Source organism: Grampus griseus (genome assembly GCF_964374135.1).
Source record: "Grampus griseus genome assembly, chromosome: 13".
NCBI classification, from domain to species: Eukaryota; Metazoa; Chordata; class Mammalia; order Artiodactyla; family Delphinidae; genus Grampus; species Grampus griseus.
Window position 1 is genome coordinate 83955265 of NC_139007.1, and position 20565 is coordinate 83975829.

Consider the following 20565-nt stretch of genomic DNA (forward strand, 5'->3'; position numbering starts at 1 on the left):
TTTTGGCAGTTATGAGTAAAGCTTATGTAAACATCTGTGTACAGTTTTCTATGTGTACACAAGTCTTAAACTCCTTTCAGTAAATACCAAGGAGTGCAATTGCTAGATCATAGGGTAAAACTATATTTAGTTTTGTAATAGACAACAAAACTATCTTCCAAAGTGACTGCACCATTCTGCATTCCCATCAGCAATGAATGGGAGTTCCTGTTGCTTTACATTCTTGCCAGAGATTACTGTTGTCAGCGTTTCAGATTTGGGTCATTCCAATAGGTGTGTAGTGGTATCTCCTTGTTTTAATTTGCAGTTCTCTGATGACATATGATGTGGAACATTTGTTCATAGGCATGTTTGCAATCTGTATATCTTTTTTGGTGAGTTGTCTAGTAAGGTCTTTGGCCCATTTTTCAATTGGATTGTTTTCTTATTGTTGAATTTTAGGAGTTCTTTGTATATTTTGAATTCATTCTTTATGAGATGTATCTTTTGCAAATATTTTCTCCCCATCTATGGCTTATCTTCTCAGTTTCTTGACATTGTCTTTCACAGAGCAGAAGTTTTTAATTTTAATGAAGTCCAGCTTATTAATTCTTTCTTTCATGGACAATTCCTTTGGTGTTGAATTTGAAATTCATCATCACCTAAGTCTTATCCTATATTATCTTCTAGGAGTTTTATAGTTTTGTGGTTTACATTTAGGGCTATGATCCACAGAAGACCCCAAATTTAATTTCTGGGAAGAGTATAAGTTCTGTGTCTAGATTTATTTTTTTCATGTGGATGTCCAGTTGTTCCAGCATCATTTGCTGAAGAGACTATCTTTGCTCCCTTTTATAGCCTTTGCTCCTTAATGGAAGATCAGTTGAGTGTATTTTGTATTTATGTGGTTCTATTTCTGGACTTTCTCTTTTGTTCCATTGATATACTTGTGTGTTCTCTCACCAATACCGCACTGTCTTAATTACTATGCTTCATAGGAAGTCTTAGTGGCCTTTTTTCTCATATCATTTTCTCCACATGCTTAAGTAGAAAGTGCCGTACACTTAAATAATATCAACTCTTTGAGTTGAGAGCCTCCATACGATTATGAAACTGATTTAACTTTATTAGACAGTTGGGAAGCTAAGGTTCTCTAGATAGAAGAATATCCCTGACTTTTTATGTGTGTCAAAGGACTACAGCAACTGATAAAATTAATGAACAGGAAGAAGGCTTGTGTGTGTGCTTTTCTTCAACTACCCAGTGGGTGGGCACCAAGTTTTCACAGGATCTTTTGGGTTTGAGCCCATCCTTCTCTTCTCTGGCCTTGCTTTGAATATCAAATAGACAATTCAGGACTTCCTCTAAGCCAGGAACTGAGTAATTTGTGAAGAAAAGTGTATATTTTAATCGATTGTGAGGACTTTTCCTTCATGATGCTGCCTTAATGAGGAGGTTGTGTTTCCGCTGTAATCACTCTTCTAAATTCTCTGTATCTCTCCCCTCATACGTATTTACACATTTCAGGATTTTGCTTGAAAACTATATTATCTAGCAAGTTGTCTACATCACACAGCACAAGAAAATCAGAGTTTAAGTTGCAATGTAGGTTATCTGAAGGTTTGTTTCAGGTATTGAGATTCTTTTCCATAATCTCTGTTAGGAAAGTTTTCTGCAGTTCTATCTTGTTGTGGAATTTCCACATAAGTGGCTCCCCTTTTCTGTAGGACACAGGAAAGCACACATCTGTCCCCAATGAGGTCCATTAGGTAGATCATCCCTCAGAGTAAATCCCAAGAAGATTGCTGTTACCCTGGATCCTGACCTCCAAGCTGCAGAGTGGGGTTGGTCTAACCAGTTGATACACATCATTTGAAGCAATGAATGCACTCTCGTAGAATGTTCTCAGTCCATGATGCTATGTAGGAAACAGTTTTCACTTCCTTTAGTTACGGGTAAGGTTTTACAACATGGTTATAAACCCTTGCAAGTGTGCACTTTTAATGGAGATGTTGCCTAAATTTTAATTATCACAGTACAAGGGGTTCTTAAAGAAGATTGTAAGGTGGGAGTGAAATAAGAGGAGAAAATTATGGCGCAGGTGACGGCAGATAATCTAGGACCATATTAGAAAGAGTCAGATAGCTGAAATCCAGGTACAGAGGACATGCAATATAAATTATGTAATAAATGGAAATTGTATTTTTGAAACCCTGAAAAGCATAACTGAATTAATCTCCTGATTTGAGCTCCATGGGCTGCACCTCATTCTCAGCAAAGCTATACACCTAGTGCTGAACAAGACAAAATGTGGAGAAGCCGTCGTTGGTTGGCAGAACTAAAATTAAATAAAGATTGCTTTATTCCCTGATAGAGATGGAAAAAGGGGTCTCTGAGTGGTTGTAAAGCCAAGCTGCGGTGCTGCAATTTTATAACTGCTCAGAGTTTTCAAGTTCTTAGGCAGACACCCAAGCTCTTCCTTTTTGGGGTCACTTACCATAAAAAATAAACCTGCTTCTATGGTGCTGTCAGAGCAGCATTATTGGGCAAACATTCACTCATGGATGGGATTTTTGCTTTGTTTTATGTTTTGCTGCCCGAGATCTCAGGCTCCATCCTTTTTCTGGAGACTGATCCTTTTCCATTGGAATTTGGAGGTGATAAGGGCAGGAGGCCTTACTAACCAGATCCGTCATCTGTAGAGGTGGGCGCTGGAGGCCCAAGAGTCTTGTGTTGGGAGACATGGTCCCTGGACCCACCTGCAAAGCCTTCCTGTTTTGGTTGTATTTGCCTAGTTTTGAACTGAAAAGGAATTTGCTTAAGTTCAGAAAAAAAATTGTAAATAAAATCTTAAAGCTTGTTCACTAAAGGTTTCCGTGTGTGTATTGGGAGGTTGTAGAGGATTTTTGTGTGCTTACCACATACCATGATAGAACTTATCTTTTCTCCATGATTTGGTACTTGTTCACTCTGTTGTCTGTGTATGTGTTCACATGTGCACTAGCAGTGGACATGTCTGTGCATTCAGACCGAAAGCTCCACCATTTAGATCCAGGGCTGTGAGATGTCCACAGTTCCCTGTGTTTGTATTTTATGCTGTTCAAAAGTTAGTGATGTTTAAAGGCACACTAATGAAAACCTTTTGTATGCATTACTACAGTGAACTTCCTCTACCAGAAAGTAAGTAGAAATTAATATTTTTCTCCCATTGTAATATTACTGTTTACCAAAATGTAAATAGAGATTGACAAGCAATCTATAAGTTCCACCTTAACACTAAAGGAAAATAAAGTTTTTAATTACTAAAGGAATATGAATCAGAGCAGATTTTCTAAATTTTTAAGTAACAAAATTCTGTTTTAAAATATGATCTAGATGGAACCCTGCTGAGGACTAAATTGTGTCCCCCACATCCCACAAATTTCATAGGTTGAAGCCCTGATACCCAGTGAGATAGTTTTTGGAGATGGGGCCTTTGGGAGGTGATTAGGTTCAGAGGAGGTCATGAGGGTGTGGCCCCCATGATGATATCAGTGCCCTTATAAAAAGGGACAAGAGACAACTTGCTTTCTCTCTCTCTTTCCCTCTGTCTGTGTCTCTCTCTCATGAGATCTGAGAAAGATGGTCATCTGCAAGCTAGGAAGAGAAACTGACTTGATCCCTTGATCTTGGACTTTTCAGTGTCCAGCACTGTGAGAAATAAACATCTGTTGTTTAAACCACCCACTGTATGCTATTTTGTTACAGCAGCCTGAGCAGACTAATACAAATACCCATACATAAAGCAGTTTAAAATGACACTTATTATGTATAATTTTATATTATATATCATTACATAGAGTATATTATGTATTGTTATATCTTACATAAATTATGTGTAAATGCTTTATAAGCAAATTTTATAACACATGATAAAATCAACTAATGGTAATATTAGTTAATTTGGTGTTGCCTGATGTGTTGAAATTGATTTATAACATTTTGGAGTCTTTGCATTGTTTATATGTATATATTTCAATTGTTAGAAATATTTCAAATACTTCAAATATTTGCAGAATATCTAAAAGCACCATTGGGAAACTTGATGGTGTTTCTAAAAGTTTGAAAACCATTAAACAAAACTTTATCCAAATATATTTAAGCTTTTCTTGAAGGTGTTTGGAAGAGTCCTCTGGATGAGAATGTGGACTTTTTGATAAACCCTCCTGCTGAGTAGAGAGACTGCAGTATAGTATATAAGAACACAGGCTCTGTTTGAACACTGGTCCCTGATCACGAATCTCACTTTCCTAATTTGTAAAATGATGTTGTATTAGTCTGCTAGGGTTGCTGTAACAAAATACCCAGACTGGGTGGAACAAACAATAGTAATTTATTTTCTCTTCTGGAGACCAGAAGTCCGAGATCAGTGTGCCGTAGGGCTAGTTTCTGGAAAGACCTCTCTTCCTGGCTCATGGATGACCATCTTCTCAGTGTCCTCACATGGCCTTTCCTCTGTGTGTGAGAGAGAGAGAGCCCTGGGGTCTGGGGTCTCTTCCTCTTCTTGTAAGGACACCAGTCTTATTGGATCAGGGCCCTACCCTCATGACCTCATCAAACCCTAATCACCTCCCTAAAGACTCCATCTCCAAATACAGTCACTTTGGGGGCTGGAGCGTCAATGTATGGATTTGGGGAACACAATTCAGTCCATAACAGGGAAAATCAAGCACTTAACTCAGGTCTGGTGTGAGGTTTAAGTGGATTGACTCATAAGGGGGACTTAGAACAGTGCCTGGCACAGAGTAAGTGCTGCATAATTTGTTAGCTGTGTTTATTACCGGAAAAAATCATGGCCTCATAAAAACCATGCTCTTCTTATTAAGAGAGTGGCTGCACTTTGGGAAGTGGCGGAACATGCGTGTGTTTTCACTGAATGCTGTCTTGGCAGACAGAGGTCGGAATCGGTCCTCTGTCGCCTGCAGCTTGAGCCGTGGTTCCCCTGGGGCCCTCCGGGGGTGGGAGGCAATGGAGCCACTCGACGCCTTGGCAACCGAGTGTGCAGTTTGCTGGTTATCAGCCCTCATGGTCCTGAGCAAGCTGGTCCACGTAGCATGATTAGAAGGCAGCTTGAACGACGGCTGTCCCAGTCCGATCTGCACACTTCAGGTTTGCCGGGCAGGGCTGGCCTAAGACGGCCGAGTGTAAACATTCAAGCTCAGCTGGGGGTGGAAGCTGGGTTTCATCATCCTTTGTAGCCTTGGGATCCAGCCTGGTGACTATGGAACATAGTAAGTGTTGGGTGAATGGAAAAGTCTATAAATTATGGGCGAATGGCATCTTTCTTTTAGTTAAAGATTCTGTGAGAGGCTAAGCGTTGTTGGCTGCTTCTTTTCTGGCAAAAAAGAAAAAGGAAAGAAGGAAGGAAGGAAGGAAAGAAAGGAGGGAAGGAGGAAGGAAGAAAGAAAGGAAAAGAAAAATACAGAAAAGAAGACAGAAACGGAAGGATGTAAGGAAGGAAGGAGGGATGGAAGGAGGGAAGAGAGAGAAAAGAAGGGAAGGAGAGAGAGGAAGAAAGGGAGTTAAGAGGATGTGCACAGCCATCTTGGAGGACAGACCTGGCTGTCATGGGCTTCACCTACCTCTCTTATCGTGTATGTCACCATATTAATTCCTCTCTGCTCTGACACCCACTCTTTTGTGCCCCCGGGGCTGTGCTGAGACTGGCTCCACCCAGGTCCTCTTGACATGGAAGACAGGGTGTCTGCAGTCCACAGGTGTGAGAACACACGACGCCGGGAAGTAATTAGCCAAGGCAGCAAAGAAGTAAGTGGAGAAGGGAAAGCGTCTTGGCAGTTTCCATCCTCATCCTTGTCATTCCTCTTTCTTGTCCTTCTCTTGGGCTTTTTCTAATTGTGGAAAGTCTGGTGCAGAGGGAAAAATCATTCAGAAGAAGCCCAGAGGAGTCCGGCTGGGCGTGAGGTGGGACAGTGATGTACGCGCCCGTCTGCCTGGGTTCGGGGCAACATTAAGGCACTCGGTGAGCTGAGACCAGGTCCTGGGACCAATTGGGCAGATGGGCTTAAGGCACAGACGCACATACATGCACACACACACACACACACACACCCATGTGTAACTGAGAAAGTTCATGGGGATGGGAGTGGAAGGGCCACGACGTTCTGGAGGGCTAGGACTCTGGTTCAAGGCAAGCACTTACCACTTGCTGTTTCTGTGACCTTTTCACAAAGCGTGATTTCTCCACTTCCTCATGTAAAACAAAAAGATTGATGATCTCCAAAGCCCCTTCTGGCCTCTAAATCTTATAATTATGCTGCATAATCTTACTCTTCCGCTGACAGGATTTTCTCATCCCAGAAGCTCGGAGGGAGGCACCAGTGTTGCCTTAGAGAGATGCAGAGCGGATGTGGGATGCTGAGCTCTGGGGTGAGGGCTCAGCTGCAGATTTCCTGGGATTTATCTGGAGTTTCCCAAGAGCCCAGCGAATGAGCTGCTGCCCAAAATGATAGAAGTTAACAACAAAATCAGGGGAACAAACACGTGTAAAGAAACTAAGAAAATGGCTGTGAAGACTTGGGGGTGAAAGCCCGAGAGTCTGGGCTGATACCCATGAGGTGTCTGTGCCCCCATCATGGGGGTCCTCACCCCCATCAGCTTCCCAGTGTCAGCATTCAGACAGAGTACAGGACGGCCCAGCAGGAGATAGACTGTTACTGGCCAGGGTCAGAGCTTAGACAAATCTCTAAAACACAGAAAAGCAACTTGGGATTTAGGGGGTTAAAATTCCCAGCAGCTTTAAAAAATTGCCCTTCCCCTCCGCAAAATGAATAATCAAAGACATTTTGGCCATTGGCTCATAAATAGAGCAACTCGAAAGCACAAAAAATCATGCCAGTAGTGCAGGGAGGCATAAAATCTCTGAATTATATATTAATATGTCATGTGAGAAGAAAAAGTGCTAAAGAAATAGTGTAAGAAAAATAAATAGAACCACATTAAAAGTGAGCATGTCCCAGTTGGTCAGTTATGTCAAACATAAAACAACAAATAGCACTCTTAGGAAGTCATCAACATTTTTAATTTTACTGCTGCTTTTTCCATGATAAACTACATCAAGGTGTGAATGGGGCTGAGGCTGCAACATTGATTTATTTTATTTATTTTTTTTGCAGTACGCGGGCCTCTCACTGTTGTGGCCTCTCCCGTTGCGGAGCACAGGCTCCGGACGCGCAGGCTCAGCGGCCATGGCTCACGGGCCCAGCCGCTCCGCGGCATGTGGGATCTTCCCAGACTGGGGCACGAACCCGTGTCCCCTGTATCGGCAGGCGGACCCTCAACCACTGTGCCACCAGGGAAGCCCGCAACATTGATTTTTTATGTCCACGTTAAATGTACATATATTTTAAAAGAATTTGCAAGGTAGGATGTGCATAAAATTATTAAATTGGAACTGACAGCCCTCTGGTCATCTTTACTTCCTAGAAGAAACAGCCTGTTTTCCTGGGATTTCTTCTTGCTGGATGTTCAGAGGACTGGACTCCAGGATCTGCCCCATAATTCACTGTGGTTCATATACTTTTTGGGGGCCTTAATTTTCCCATCTCTGAAGTTGGTATTAAGTCTTTTTTCTATTTATTATTACTAACAAGAGCAACAATACAATTATGGTTACTGTTAAGACTTGTATTTGTTGAACTAAATATTACCACGTACATGTAGGAATAAGACCCCAAGTACTAGAGCACGGCCTCACATTCCCCCAAAACAGGGAGTGCTTGTTTTAAACGTGGTCTTGAAGAACCAAGCACATTGCATGTTTCCTTTTGTTGTCGCTGTTTCTGTTGTTGTTTTGGTTGTGCCTTTCAGTAAATCACTACAGTTTTCTGTTTTAGATTTCAAGGAGGAAAAAAATGCCACATGAGTGTAGCTGTATGGGGTTTAAGACACAGGGTTTAAGAGCAATGGATGTGCAGATGGGGGTCTCCACGCCCTTTGTCCGGGGCTCCTTTTCTCCATACACTGCTCCCGGTTTTCCTCTCCTTTCAGCTGGACTCTGATGTGCAGAGCGGCAAGGAAAGGGGTGCGTCTTGACAATAAGGGTTCTAAGTAATGTCCACTTCCACCTCTGCAGTGATGACACTCCATCAATCCATAGATTGATGGTTTAGGTTTCATAGACTTTTTTTACACTGGAAGCTTGGCTAATACTATAGCTGTTGCTGGCAGTAAATATGTTACATTAAACCATAATTACGCTGTGCTAGTCTATCTACAACATAATATAATAATACTGATGAGAGTAAAAATTCCATTCACATTTTCGTGTCTCTTTACTCTTCACCAAGCACATTCACAGGCATTATTATCTTCTTTTGATTGGGAAACTTATGAGACCTGGTGAAGTGGTTGAAACAAGTATTCTCCAGAAGATGACCTGTAGCCTGAGTGACTAGCTTTCCATTTCCAGTTCAAAAAGTAAGCAAATAAACAGTTGGTATTTACCCCATGTTTTTTTGTAGCTTTATCAAGGTTAGTAATTTCCATTTTAGTTTGTAACAGAGGCATTGATCAATTTCAATGAGGTTTCAAATACTCATTACCTTGGAGAATTAACCATATTCAAGTGAGTCACCTATGGAATATGACACAGCTGCAATTTCTTTTTTTTTTAATTTTTGAATTTTTATTGGAGTATAGTTGCTTTACAATGTGTTAGTTTCTGCTGTACAATGAAGTGAATCCGCTATATGTCTATCTATATCCCCTCCCTCTTTGACCTCCCTCCCACCCCCATCCCACCCAGCTAGGCCATAACAGAGCACTGAGCTGAGCTCCCTGTGCTATACAGCAGGTTTCCACTAGCTAGCTATTTTACATATGGTGGTGTGTATATGTCAATCCTAATCTTCCAATTTGTCCCACCCCTTCCCCTCCCCCATGTCCACATGTCCATTTGTTACGTCTGCGTCTCTATTCCTGCCCTGCAAGTAGGTTCATCTGTACCATTTCTCTAGATTCCATATATATGCGTTAATATATGATATTGCAATTTTGAATGGCAAGACCCCTGTGTACAAACTGTGTCCTTTTCCAACTTCATATCCTTCAGGACTAATCAGTGATGAGCAACCAGGTTGAGATTTTACTGGACTGGTTTCAACACTGTGTGGACTGTGTTTTATCTGTCCTTATCAAGTCTTTGGTAGAGATTCCTAGTTACTTGTCCAGATCCTTGATCCATTGCACGGTAAGCACAGCGGGAAAGTCAACTTGGTTGACTTAGGGTCTCAAGTCAAGTCTCAAGTTGGAATGAACAAAAATTCCTACTGTTTTTTTTTTTTAAGTCAAGACTAAGAAATAACTTGTTGGAGGTGGCTACAGTGCTGCTAAAGGAAGATCAAATTCAGAATAAAATTTAATCAAGTCTTTGTATCCCAGCATGAGCAGTGAGACACCACTGATACGCCATGTCACGTGACCTCTGTAAGCCTGTTCTCTTCTTGGTGCAATAGGATGATAACGACCACCCTGGTCATCGATAATCTTTGTGGTAGTGGGTGACAGAATCAAAGGAGAAAATAAACATGGAATCCTCCTGTGAAATGTGACACCTGAAAGAAATGTAAATGGCTATTTTCCATGGCAGGGACATGGCCCGGCTGGGGGCTGAGGTGAGAAATGCCTTATCCAGAGACACAAATATGAAAGCAAGTTTAGGGCTCTGTGGTCTCATACGAGACACACATTGCTTTTGTTGCCTCACTTTACACTTGACTCTTGTTGCCTCATTTTACACTTGACTCGTACACCTATGGCTATTTATCTTCAAGCCAGCCACTATACTACTGGCCAAATCCATTTTTTTCCCTTTTTTTGAAGAACTGATTGCAAGGACTTATATTTTGAATAAGTATAGTTAGATAAATATATTATATACAAATATACACCCATTCGTCATGGCAACTGATTTCATGACTGTCATGACTTATTGACATGCTTCCATTGCAGAGTTCTTAAAACAAATTCTGGTCCACTTTCCATATTTGCTACGATTTTTAATCACAGAGAATAAGTAGGTAAATAATCGAACTGTTCTCCAAAGTCTTTTCCTTGGACGAAATCATTTTACCCAGACAGGACGTATCCTCAGTGGGTTCTTAAAACAAATTCTGGTCCACTTTCCATATTTGCTACGATTTTTAATCACAGAGAATAAGTAGGTAAATAATCGAACTGTTCTCCAAAGTCTTTTCCTTGGACGAAATCATTTTACCCAGATAGGACGTATCCTCAGTGGGTTCTTTCAAGCTCATTTATTTGCTTGTTTACTTTATTATGCTGCTGCCCTAACAGGTATATGTGAGAGAGTAAAACTGCAGTCAGACAGGAAGATAAAGCAGGTAGCAGCCTGAGTGTGGGCGTCAAACCAAAAGAAGAGGGTACTGGGATATCTTGAGCGGCGTCCAAATCTGTCAGGATGGGGGGAGATGGTGGCAGTTGTGTCAAATGCTCATTTGTTTTTCTACCAAATGTAATGTTGAGTGTTTTGCCCGAGATAAAGAAAAAAAAAAAGAACATTACTAATGGCGGGTATCCATCACTCTGTCATCTATTTGAAGCCCCCTAGAAGAGGGAAAGAATGCAAAATAAAATGTGTTTAGTTGTAACCAAAAAGCAAATGCCTCATCTGAAAGTTTTATTCACCCAAGAAATATCCTGAAAGTTTCATTTAGCTTCTAAAGAAAAATGTGCTAAATAACGAAAAGGAAAATTACTAAGAAATGCTTCAAGAAGGCTTAGGTTAGCTGCTTGGGGACTAGCAAAACAGCAATTAAGTTTATAGAATGAAGGGATTAAAAGGAACGTAAATGAAAAGTAGAAGGAAATAAACTCTGTTCTAATCTCTAAAAATGGCTTAAATTAAATGCTCATTATAGAATGGGTTTATGAGGCACACACAAAGCGGCAAGGGTTAGGAGGCAGGGATTTAAAACCTACTTCTGACGATGCTGACAAAATCCTGTGCAGTGGTTGCATCCTTGGATACCTCTCTAGCCCACCCAAAAGCAATTCTGTTTGACACCAAGTGACTTTTCAGTGTTGTATTCAGTATTAATTAAAAATGTTTTTAACTGATTCATTCCTAGGTGGAATTCCACACACACAGACACACACAGGTACTCAGACACACACACACAAAATATATATACATACACACATATATATTTGTATATATGGCATACAATTATTTTTGAAAGTCCCTTCATGTTAGAAAATTGCACCAAACAGTAGACGGTAGACTGCAGAATGATTCCTGAAATAGAGTTATTGCAATTCAGGAATGGAAAGTAAATGAATAACCAAATATACCGCTAATCTTAACTCGAAGGCATTTCCATAATTGACGCTCCGTGAACCTTCTGTGAGCCATGGGCTCCAGAGCTGAGGGATTTAACTTGAAAAGGCTCTGATGCTTAATGATTTATGGCCATGTTCCTCCATGAGCTGGCTGTATCTGCTCTGCACAGAGCACGACCGGGCAGCAGGGAGCTGAAGCCTCCTTTGGTTATACTGGGAGCCTAACTGTGCAGTGCTCCCGGGCCGAGGCATCTGAAGGGAAGCCTGCGTTCCCTGGGGGCAGTGAGAGAGAGCTGGGAGGCCCACAGAGAGGTGTCTGGACTAGGTTTATCTGCACCCAGTGTGGGCGGATGCTTCGTCCAGATCTCACTATCTTGAGAGGGCTGGAGGAAATACCCAGTTATCTGGCAAGTGCTGTTGCTTTCTGTGGGTAGCTATTTTGTCGTCTTGAATATTTCATCACTCTACAATCATCTTCCCTTTGGTTTGCTAAGCACTCTTATTAGACAAACTCCTTGGTGCTGAAAGATCTGAAGCTGATTCACTACCCTGTGAAATCCCCATTTCTGGTATATAAAGAGATTTCTGCCTTGTGAGAATTTATCCACCACGTGTGCCGTCACCAAGATGACTTCAGAACTGGTGATGGTCCTACCACTGCTGGAAATCTGTAATTGAATAAACAATAAATCATTTAGACAAACAGATACAGCTTGATAGAATAAGACTTCGATAATTTGAAACGTGTTAAATCAGAAATGGCCAGGGCCTTTCTACAATCTATAATAAAAGGGTTCGCTCAGTGGATGAACCAACGTTACCTGGGGAATGTGTAATCCACTAAGGGCAGAAAATGTTTTAATGTATTTAGGCAGTATCCATTCAGGTAGCAAAGCCCATTGGAAGTTCTGCTGGTGAATACTTTTTTAAACCATCGTAATAATTTTATTATCTAGAAGCTGTGAAATAGCATTTTTTAAAAGTCCAAATTAGTGAGGTTTCACTGAGTTAAAAATGAGCAAATCTCTGCCACTCTTAGGTACACATATTATAAATTTAAATATTTTTTCCTATACCATAATGAAGATTTATTTTAACAGGAAGAGCACACATTTGTCCCTCCATTCATATGTCTTGTCAGGGTTGGTCACATAGGGGAGCAACAGTGTATTTGCCGAGATTTTGACCAATGCCTTTTCTCTTCCTGGTGGTTTATGTGATTCCTTTTTCTCCCATCCCCTCCACTCCCCGGCCAGGTGGATGGTTATCCTATGCCCCTGGTCTCAGCAGGGAGATACAGGGCACACAACACTCAGTCCTGCTTTCCCTTGGCTTTTGTGTTCCAAGAGACCATCCCCTTGGTGAAAACCCTACAAATGTAGAATCATTATGTGGAGGAAGCATCCTGGGTCAGAACTGTGCTTCTAGCTCTTCTTCAGCTAGGAAAGATTTTCTAAAATTGAGAGAGCAGGACAAGTGAAAATTGCAGGGATATTGAGGGGTCCAAGAGAAAGGACCAGAGAAATTTGAGGAGCAAAGGGCACCAGAACCCACATCCACTCCCACGTTCGACTTATACAGCAACAGCAGAGTCGTTTCACACAGACCACCTCCCCCTTGTTAGGGCTGAATTGTGTCCCCAGAAGTGATGTGTGGGAGTCTCAACCCCCATACCTCAGGATGTGGTCTCATTTAGAGATGGGCTGTTCACAGAGGTGATCAAGTCAGGGGCAGCGCTGGGCCAACATGACTTGTCCTCATAGAAAAGGAGACAATTTAAATGCAGCAACAGACCTGCAGAGAGGGAAGATGAAGTGCAGACACACAGGGAGAAAGCCGTGTGCAGAGGAACGCACAAATGCGGTGATGGTGCCACAAGCCAAGGAAAGCAGAGATGGTCAGCGAATCCCCAGGAGCCAGGAAGAGGTGTGAAATGGGTCGTCTCTCCCAGCCTCAGAAGGAATCAACCTTGCCGACACCCTGATGTTTGATTTCTGGTCTCCAGAACTGTGAGACAATGAATTTCTCTTGTCCCCTATTCTGCGATCCTGTTAGGGCAGTACTAGTAAGGTAACACAGCCCTGTTTTCTGAGTTCACTGGTACTCAGTGTTTTTTCCTGCAGAGGTTACTACATGACGACTTGTAATTTTGTTAATAACCCTCTCCTGCCCACTCCACGCACGCTCCCTGGGAGAAGGGAGTTGCACAGTCTCAGGAATGAGCAGTGCTTCCTTGGCTCAGGTCCTTGCCTGGATTTGGAGATTCCTGGAGTCACCTGGGCTGCAGATCAAGTCCTCCTGGCCCCCAGGTAGAGGTGTTGCCTCTGCTGCCCTCCAGGTGGGAAGCCAGTCCTCCCCTGCTGTCCCCTGGTGCCCGTAGCACATGCAGGGCTCTTGCCCTCTCTTGCCTAGAAGTTGGGAGGGGACCACCCAGGAGCCCCTACCTGGCCGCTTCTGCCCTAGCAGCTGCCCCTTAGTCCTCAACTTGGGAGAGTTGCCAGAGGAAGGGGAAGGCCTGGCTCACTTGCTACATTCTGTTTCTAGACTCCCGCTGTCTGACAGAGACAGAGCCACACCTAGCATTTTATATTTTCTACTACTCCCATTAGAAGAGCAGAAAGAAACAGGTGAAGTTAATTTTAATAATATATTTCACTTAACCCCATATATCCAAAATACTATCATTGACACCTTAATCAATATAAAACAGTAGGGTTGAGATAGTTTACCTGTTTTTGTTTGTACCAGGTCTTCAGATTCTGGTGTGTATCTCATGACGCATCTGGATTCAACTAGCCGGTAGTCACAGGTACCCAGTGGCTACCATATTAGACAGCGTTATTTCTAGATCAGAATATGCCTGCAGACCTCCTCTCTGATGTTGCATGCTTTTAGGGCCCTGTCCTTAGTAAGACTCTGGCGTGAGCACAGCGGTTTCTCTGCAGGACAGTCTGAGCCCTGGACCATCAATACATCCCCATCCCAGCCAATAGACTGAAAATTTACTCATTCATCAAGCAACGAGGTCCCTGAGAAGCTGGTTTTCTCACTACCCTTTTCTTCTTCTCCTTCTTCTTCTTCTTCTCCTTCTTCATCATCACTTTCTTCTTCTTCTTCTCCCCCTCCCCTCCCTCCCCTCCCCTCCCTCCCCCTCCCTCCCCCTCCCCTTCTTCCTCTTCCCCCTCTTCCTCCTTTTCTCCCCCTCCCCCTCCCTCCCCCTCCCCTTCTTCCTCTTCCCCCTCTTCCTCCTTTTCTCCCCCTCCCCCTCCCTCCCCCTCCCCTTCTTCCTCTTCCCCCTCTTCCTCCTTTTCTCCCCCTTCTCCTTCTTCTTCTTCCACATCCTTCTCCTCCTCCTCCTTCTTTTTCATCTTCTTCTTTTCCTGTTTTTACATGGTCTTTGCTCCCCAAACAAGTCACTGATAGGACATTATTTAATACCCCTAAAAGTGTGGTTTTTTGGTTAATTGATTTCCCCTTTGTTAGTTAACTAACAGTAGTCTGCCTCTTACCTGAAAGAATCACCTTGAGGCACAGGGCATCTTTGATAGGGTGAGACGTGCTTCCTGAAGAAAATCTCCAGCCTCCCGTTGCTGGTATTTGCTGTCTCTCTATATTTGCGGCTGCTTAAAAGCTTCCTTGTATCTTTCACTCTATCAGGCAGGACAGGGCTGTAAATTCATCCTTACGTGCGATTTCCTCTCTGGGATAACTCAATTATTCTGGCTTCTAGTACTTCATCTCCTATTAATGGGGTTGCTTGAACTTTTTGTGGTGTTTCTTCTTGGTTTATTCCTTTGATTTATTGAAACTGTTTAAGTTTCTGTTTCACACTAAATTCTTCTTTCCGATTCCATCTTGTCCCCATAATTTCATTCCCATCAATAAATGGTGACATTTGTTAACTACCTAGTGTCCCAAAGCTGAGCCACCCATGGGTCACCCATTAATCCATCAGACTCTTGGGGGAGGTTTTCTTTTCACTCCTGGATTTGACCACAGGGTGATGCTTCTCAATGCTATTTTAGCTTTAAATGCTGGGGAACTTGCTATGATTGTGTCTCGATCCGCTGTGACATGCTGTGCTCGTTACATGCCAAGGGACCACAGAGCAGAGAAGCAGGCACTTGGAGGACATGATGCCCACGTCAGAGGGAGCTCCTTGTCCTCGTTATGCCCAGAGGGCAGGGATGCCACACCTGCCCTCCTGTGATGTGGCTGCCAGAGGCTGCCCTGTCTCTTCCTTGGTGCCTCTGATGGAAGGCTGGGTGGTTTTCTTTTCTTCTTGTGGCTTCTGCAAACCGCATCATGGCACATTTTCAGCAAAGTTGTACCCCCCTTAGCCATCTCCCATGTGCACCGATGCTGCTTCTGCTCTGGGTTTGAGGATTCTGGTCATCCCTTCACAACAACTCACCCAGACCCACTCTCTGGGCCGAGCACCAGAGCCCGTACAAAATGCTGTGTTTGAGAGTCAAAACTTGTCAAAGATCAGCATCTTCACATCCTTCCGCCTAATACCAGTGAATCCTCATGCCCTGTGGTGGTGAGATGTTGTCATGCTTGTTTGTTCATCCCCATTTTTCTTACCTGAATCTGGCTGAGCCCACAGAGGTGTGGCTGTGGATGGCCTCTGCCGTGTGAGGTGCTACTGACAGCTGAGACCATCAGGCTAAGGGGCGAACAGGGTGTGCAGCTCCCCTGAGGGAAATACGACCAGGAGGCAGACAGAGAGCAGCAGGTTATAGAAAGAGAGTTGCTTGAGTGAGAAGGCCAGCCTGCTTTTCCCGTCTCATCCTGGATAAGCCCTTTCCATTCCCAGCCCCCCAAATAGGTAGATTTTCTTCTGTTGGCAGTTCCTGCGCAGGGGGTAAGCCCACATGGGGATAAGACTGCATCAGATTCAAATTCTGGTTTTGTCACCCATCAGCTGTATAAACGTGGGCAAGTTACTTAGACCTCCATGCCTCAGTTTCCTCACCTGTAAAATGGAGGTGATCATGTACTTACCACCATGGCGTTATGAAGACTAAATGAGTTAACTCCTAACGTGCTTAAACAGCAGCTGGCGCTCAAGAAATCTTAGCTATTATTTTATTATTACATGATAAAAGGGGAATGGTGACACCAAACTCACTACACACTTCTGAAGCTTAAACAAGAGAACACATAAAGACATGTTTGGTAGGGAAGGGAAGTACCACTCCGGGCACCTTGACACCCATGCCTTGGTTGAATAAACAGCAAAGTGCTGTACTGATGCAGGGTCTTTCTGGATGTTGAGGTTGTTTAGTGAGGCTTACATTTGGGGCATGAGGAGGTCACACAGGACAGGAAAGGAAAAAGGCATATCTAGAGAGTTACAGACTAAACAATAAAACTCCAGTGGTCTAACTGATGCCAAAGAAGGGCTTTGTGCCCAAGGAACAGGTCTGAGGAAGGCTCTTCCCTTGGAGACAGTTCTTTGAGAGGGGGAAGAAGACAAGAAGAAGTTGGCCAGAGAGAAGGTGATGGGGTGAGGCAGTGGTGGGGAGGGTCTCACAGGAGGGACAAGGCACTAAGGACCGGAGCAGGTTATGACCGAAGCCAGACATACTGTGACCTACTTCTTCAACAGGGGGAGACTGGAGCCCATTTAGATTTGCTAACCTGTGGTGTCATCTTTGGACTCTTCTTCAAGCAAAATATAAATAGGCAGGGTTCCTGAGTGGATCGGGACAGCAGTCTGAGGCAACAACTGCTCCAACACCCTGGAGATATTAATATCCAGAACCTACATTGATACTAATCTATAGACTCCCAAGAGCCCCTGTGAGAGATCTCTGTCAGGAACTCTTGACTGTTACATTGCTTTACTCAGCTGTGTCTCCGTAACAAAGATATAAATCTTGGCCTTACATTTATAAATATGGGGGCCAGGGGAAAGAGTTGTGGATGGTGTGGTGGGACCTGCAGAGCCCGGGAGGCCAGGCAAGGATCTTGGCTTCATACTCAGAGCACTGGGAGTCATCGGGGGCTGGCAGCAGGACTTATTCAGTTAAAATTATGCGTGTTGGGCTTCCCTGGTGGCGCAGTGGTCGGGAGTCCGCCTGCCAACGCAGGGGACGCGGGTTCGTGCCCTGGTCCGGGAAGATCCCACATGCCGCGGAGCGGCTGGGCCCGTGAGCCATGGCCGCTGAGCCTGCGCGTCCGGAGCCTGTGCTCCGCAACGGGAGACGCCACAGCAGTGAGTGGCCTGCGTACCGCAAAAAAATATATATATTATGAGGGTCTATACTTGTGTGATTTATGAAATGGAAAAGGAAATGTTTTTTAAGAGATATGTGCGAACGCTTCACCCGGAACTGATCCTCGAAATGAAATACTGTATTTAAGGTTTGGCAAAGCTGGTTAATTCTCATCTCTGAATACTTGCACATTTAGAGTACCAAATTTGGATAAAAATTACTGAAGAAAGCGTCTCTGTCATCTGTTTCAGAAAAAACGTGTATAGTTTCTTCACATATTCTCTGCCTTCTCCACTTTCTTGTTTGAGGTTTCCTTTACGAGAAAACAAAATTATATGGTGTCCTATTTAATCTACCCACCGATGAGTGGTTCTGGCAATGATATTTTGTCTTTAACCTTTTGACCTTACACCAATTCTTGTATAAATTATTATTTAAAGTTCAGATCTCTATATATGATACTGGACACATTTAACCACTAAATTTGGAGACCTAGAGGGCTGGAGGGGCCTCTGTGGGCTTCTTCTTTGCCTATTGTTTTAAGCAAACAGCCCACATTTTGTTTGAAGAGTTTGCTTTCCATTTCCTTGTCGTGAAGAGAACTACTTGGAAAAAAAGGACAAGTTTGTGTTTATATTTGTACAAAAGTTATTAATAATAAAACAAAGTAAACTTTCTCCAATACAGTTTACTGGGTAGCATTTTGTAGAGTGGAAGTAGATGTCCTTCCTCCTGAAGAAATTCCTCTTTAAAGGGACAGAGCACCTTGAAGTGTGAAGACTGCAAACTCCTTAAAAATTTCGGCAAATAGTAGGTGGAGAAGAAAACTGACGTCTCTCATCTTTAGGCAGATCGAGGCGTTGGCAGTTTGCCATTCCTGACTCCTTTTATCATTATCTATAATTTGTTCATCTTTGGAAGTTTGAAAAAAACTCATTAGCTTTTTGCTGCTGTTGTTTATTTTTCTTCTGTACAGAATTTCTGCTTTGATAATCTACTAATGAACATTCAGTTTTTAAGTTGGTTCTATTCTTCCCAGAAGTGGAAAGTTTGGGGGATCCTGGCCAGGAAAGAGGTTGAGTTAACCTAAGGCTTCTTTCTTCCCCTCCTTCTTGCCTCTTCCCCTTCTGGTCTCTGCCTGGAGAGGTGAGCTTACATAGTTACGGCGCTCTTTTCTCATCCACTACAGAAATAAGTGATTTCTGGAGAGGAATGTTGGTCTCTGCTCATAGCCCCATCACACAGCCCAGTATTACCATCCAAGGGCTACATGGGACAGGCTGATAGATGCAGAGACACTGTGCTGAACAAGCCTTCAGTAGTGTGACCACATGGTGCCACCCCTTGTAAATGCTGCTGCGAGGATGGACTGGGCACCCAGCTGCCCCTGAGGCCGATCAGAGCCCCAGTGGACGGCACTCCGAGCTGGGGTCCTGCGAGGGTCCATGCTTGGCCTCAGGGCATCTCTCCCACCATTCTTTAGCCACAGGCCCTGACTTCCAAGTGAAGGTCACCCTCTCCCTATGACCCCTCAGGTGACCTCAGCAGCTCTGGTTCCCTGGGGGTTCGAGCCATCCACATGTCCTATGCCGATAACTGGCTGGGGAGGCATGTAATCCACACTGACTCAATCCCGGGGAGTCTCAGGGCTTTGGTGCTGGTGATCACACAAGGAGCTCTTTTTTCTCTGGACGTGAACCTGGGGAGGCGAGAGAAGCAGCAGAAGCTTCCTGTGTCCACAAAGCAGTTGCCATGGAGAAAGTTCCCCAGAGAGGGTGAGAAAGTGAGTCCTGGTGTGTTCAAGTTTCTGGAGCAAGTTATAGCCTCCACTTACCTTGCCCTGAGCTTGTCACTTATGTAAAAATTACGTATGTATGTTTATATGGAGGGAAATATGTTCTACGTATCTTTTTAATATATAAATAAATGTAAATATAAATGCATATGTATATACTTGAGCATCTTTGAGCTGGATTTTCTGCCACATGGATCCAGAGAGCACTGACTCATTCAGATCGTACCTTCAACGTTTACTAACGAAAGATCTGAGACACTGTTTTGGGGGTTTTGCAGAGCATATGCAACAAAGATGATACCTGTGCTTCCGGTCCTTAGGGGCTGCAATCTAAGCTGTTGGGACTGATACAAACACTTCAGTCCATCCAGCTGTCCATCCACTTTGGCTACTCCGCGAGCTTCACTGCGGTGAGGACAGGATGGTTCTTTCCATTTCGCACATCCATCCTGCCATCTCCTGTGACTGCTTTTGGCAAAGTGCAGGTGCATGAACCGCTTGCTGGCGTCAAGTGACCATTTGTTAGTGTAAGTGGCTAATCGGTGTTTCACTTCCCGTAGGAGAACTGATCACATCATTTTACTCTTGAGCTCTCGACACTTCATTGCATTGTTTTCTAAAATGCAAAGTGTGAGGGAAGGGAAGCAGGTTGCGAGGTGTAAAGGTTAAGGACACGATTCAAATACCGAGTCCACTCTCTTCTGATGATTAGGTGGCAAGACACTTAATGTCTCTGGGTTTTAATTTCCTCCTGTGAAAATGGGGCTAAGAACTCCAACTGTGTAGATTTAATGTGAGCATTAAATGCTTTAATGCATGTGGACCCTTGGCAAAGCACCTCACGTAGAGCAAGTATGTAAACTACAGACTAATTTTGATAAGAAGTAGACCAATCTTGGAAGCCTAACTGACAGAAACGGCTTTTAAAGTTTTAAAATGTCTCATGAACTGCTTATTATTTTTGTATCTTCTTCCTAATAAATCACTTTCTTGGTGTAAAAGCGTCTATATAGATTTGTCAATTAAGTTTTCCTTATTTAAAATGATAAAACAATACATTTTAATGTATAAATTTATACAATATAAAACTTTGAAGTAAAAAGTGACAGTTCCTTCAAACTCCTGTCCTTTTCCCTTTCCATATTTCAGACAGAGCAATGTTAGTAGTTAGGGTGAATTCCTCTTGATATTCTTGAATGAACATTAAAC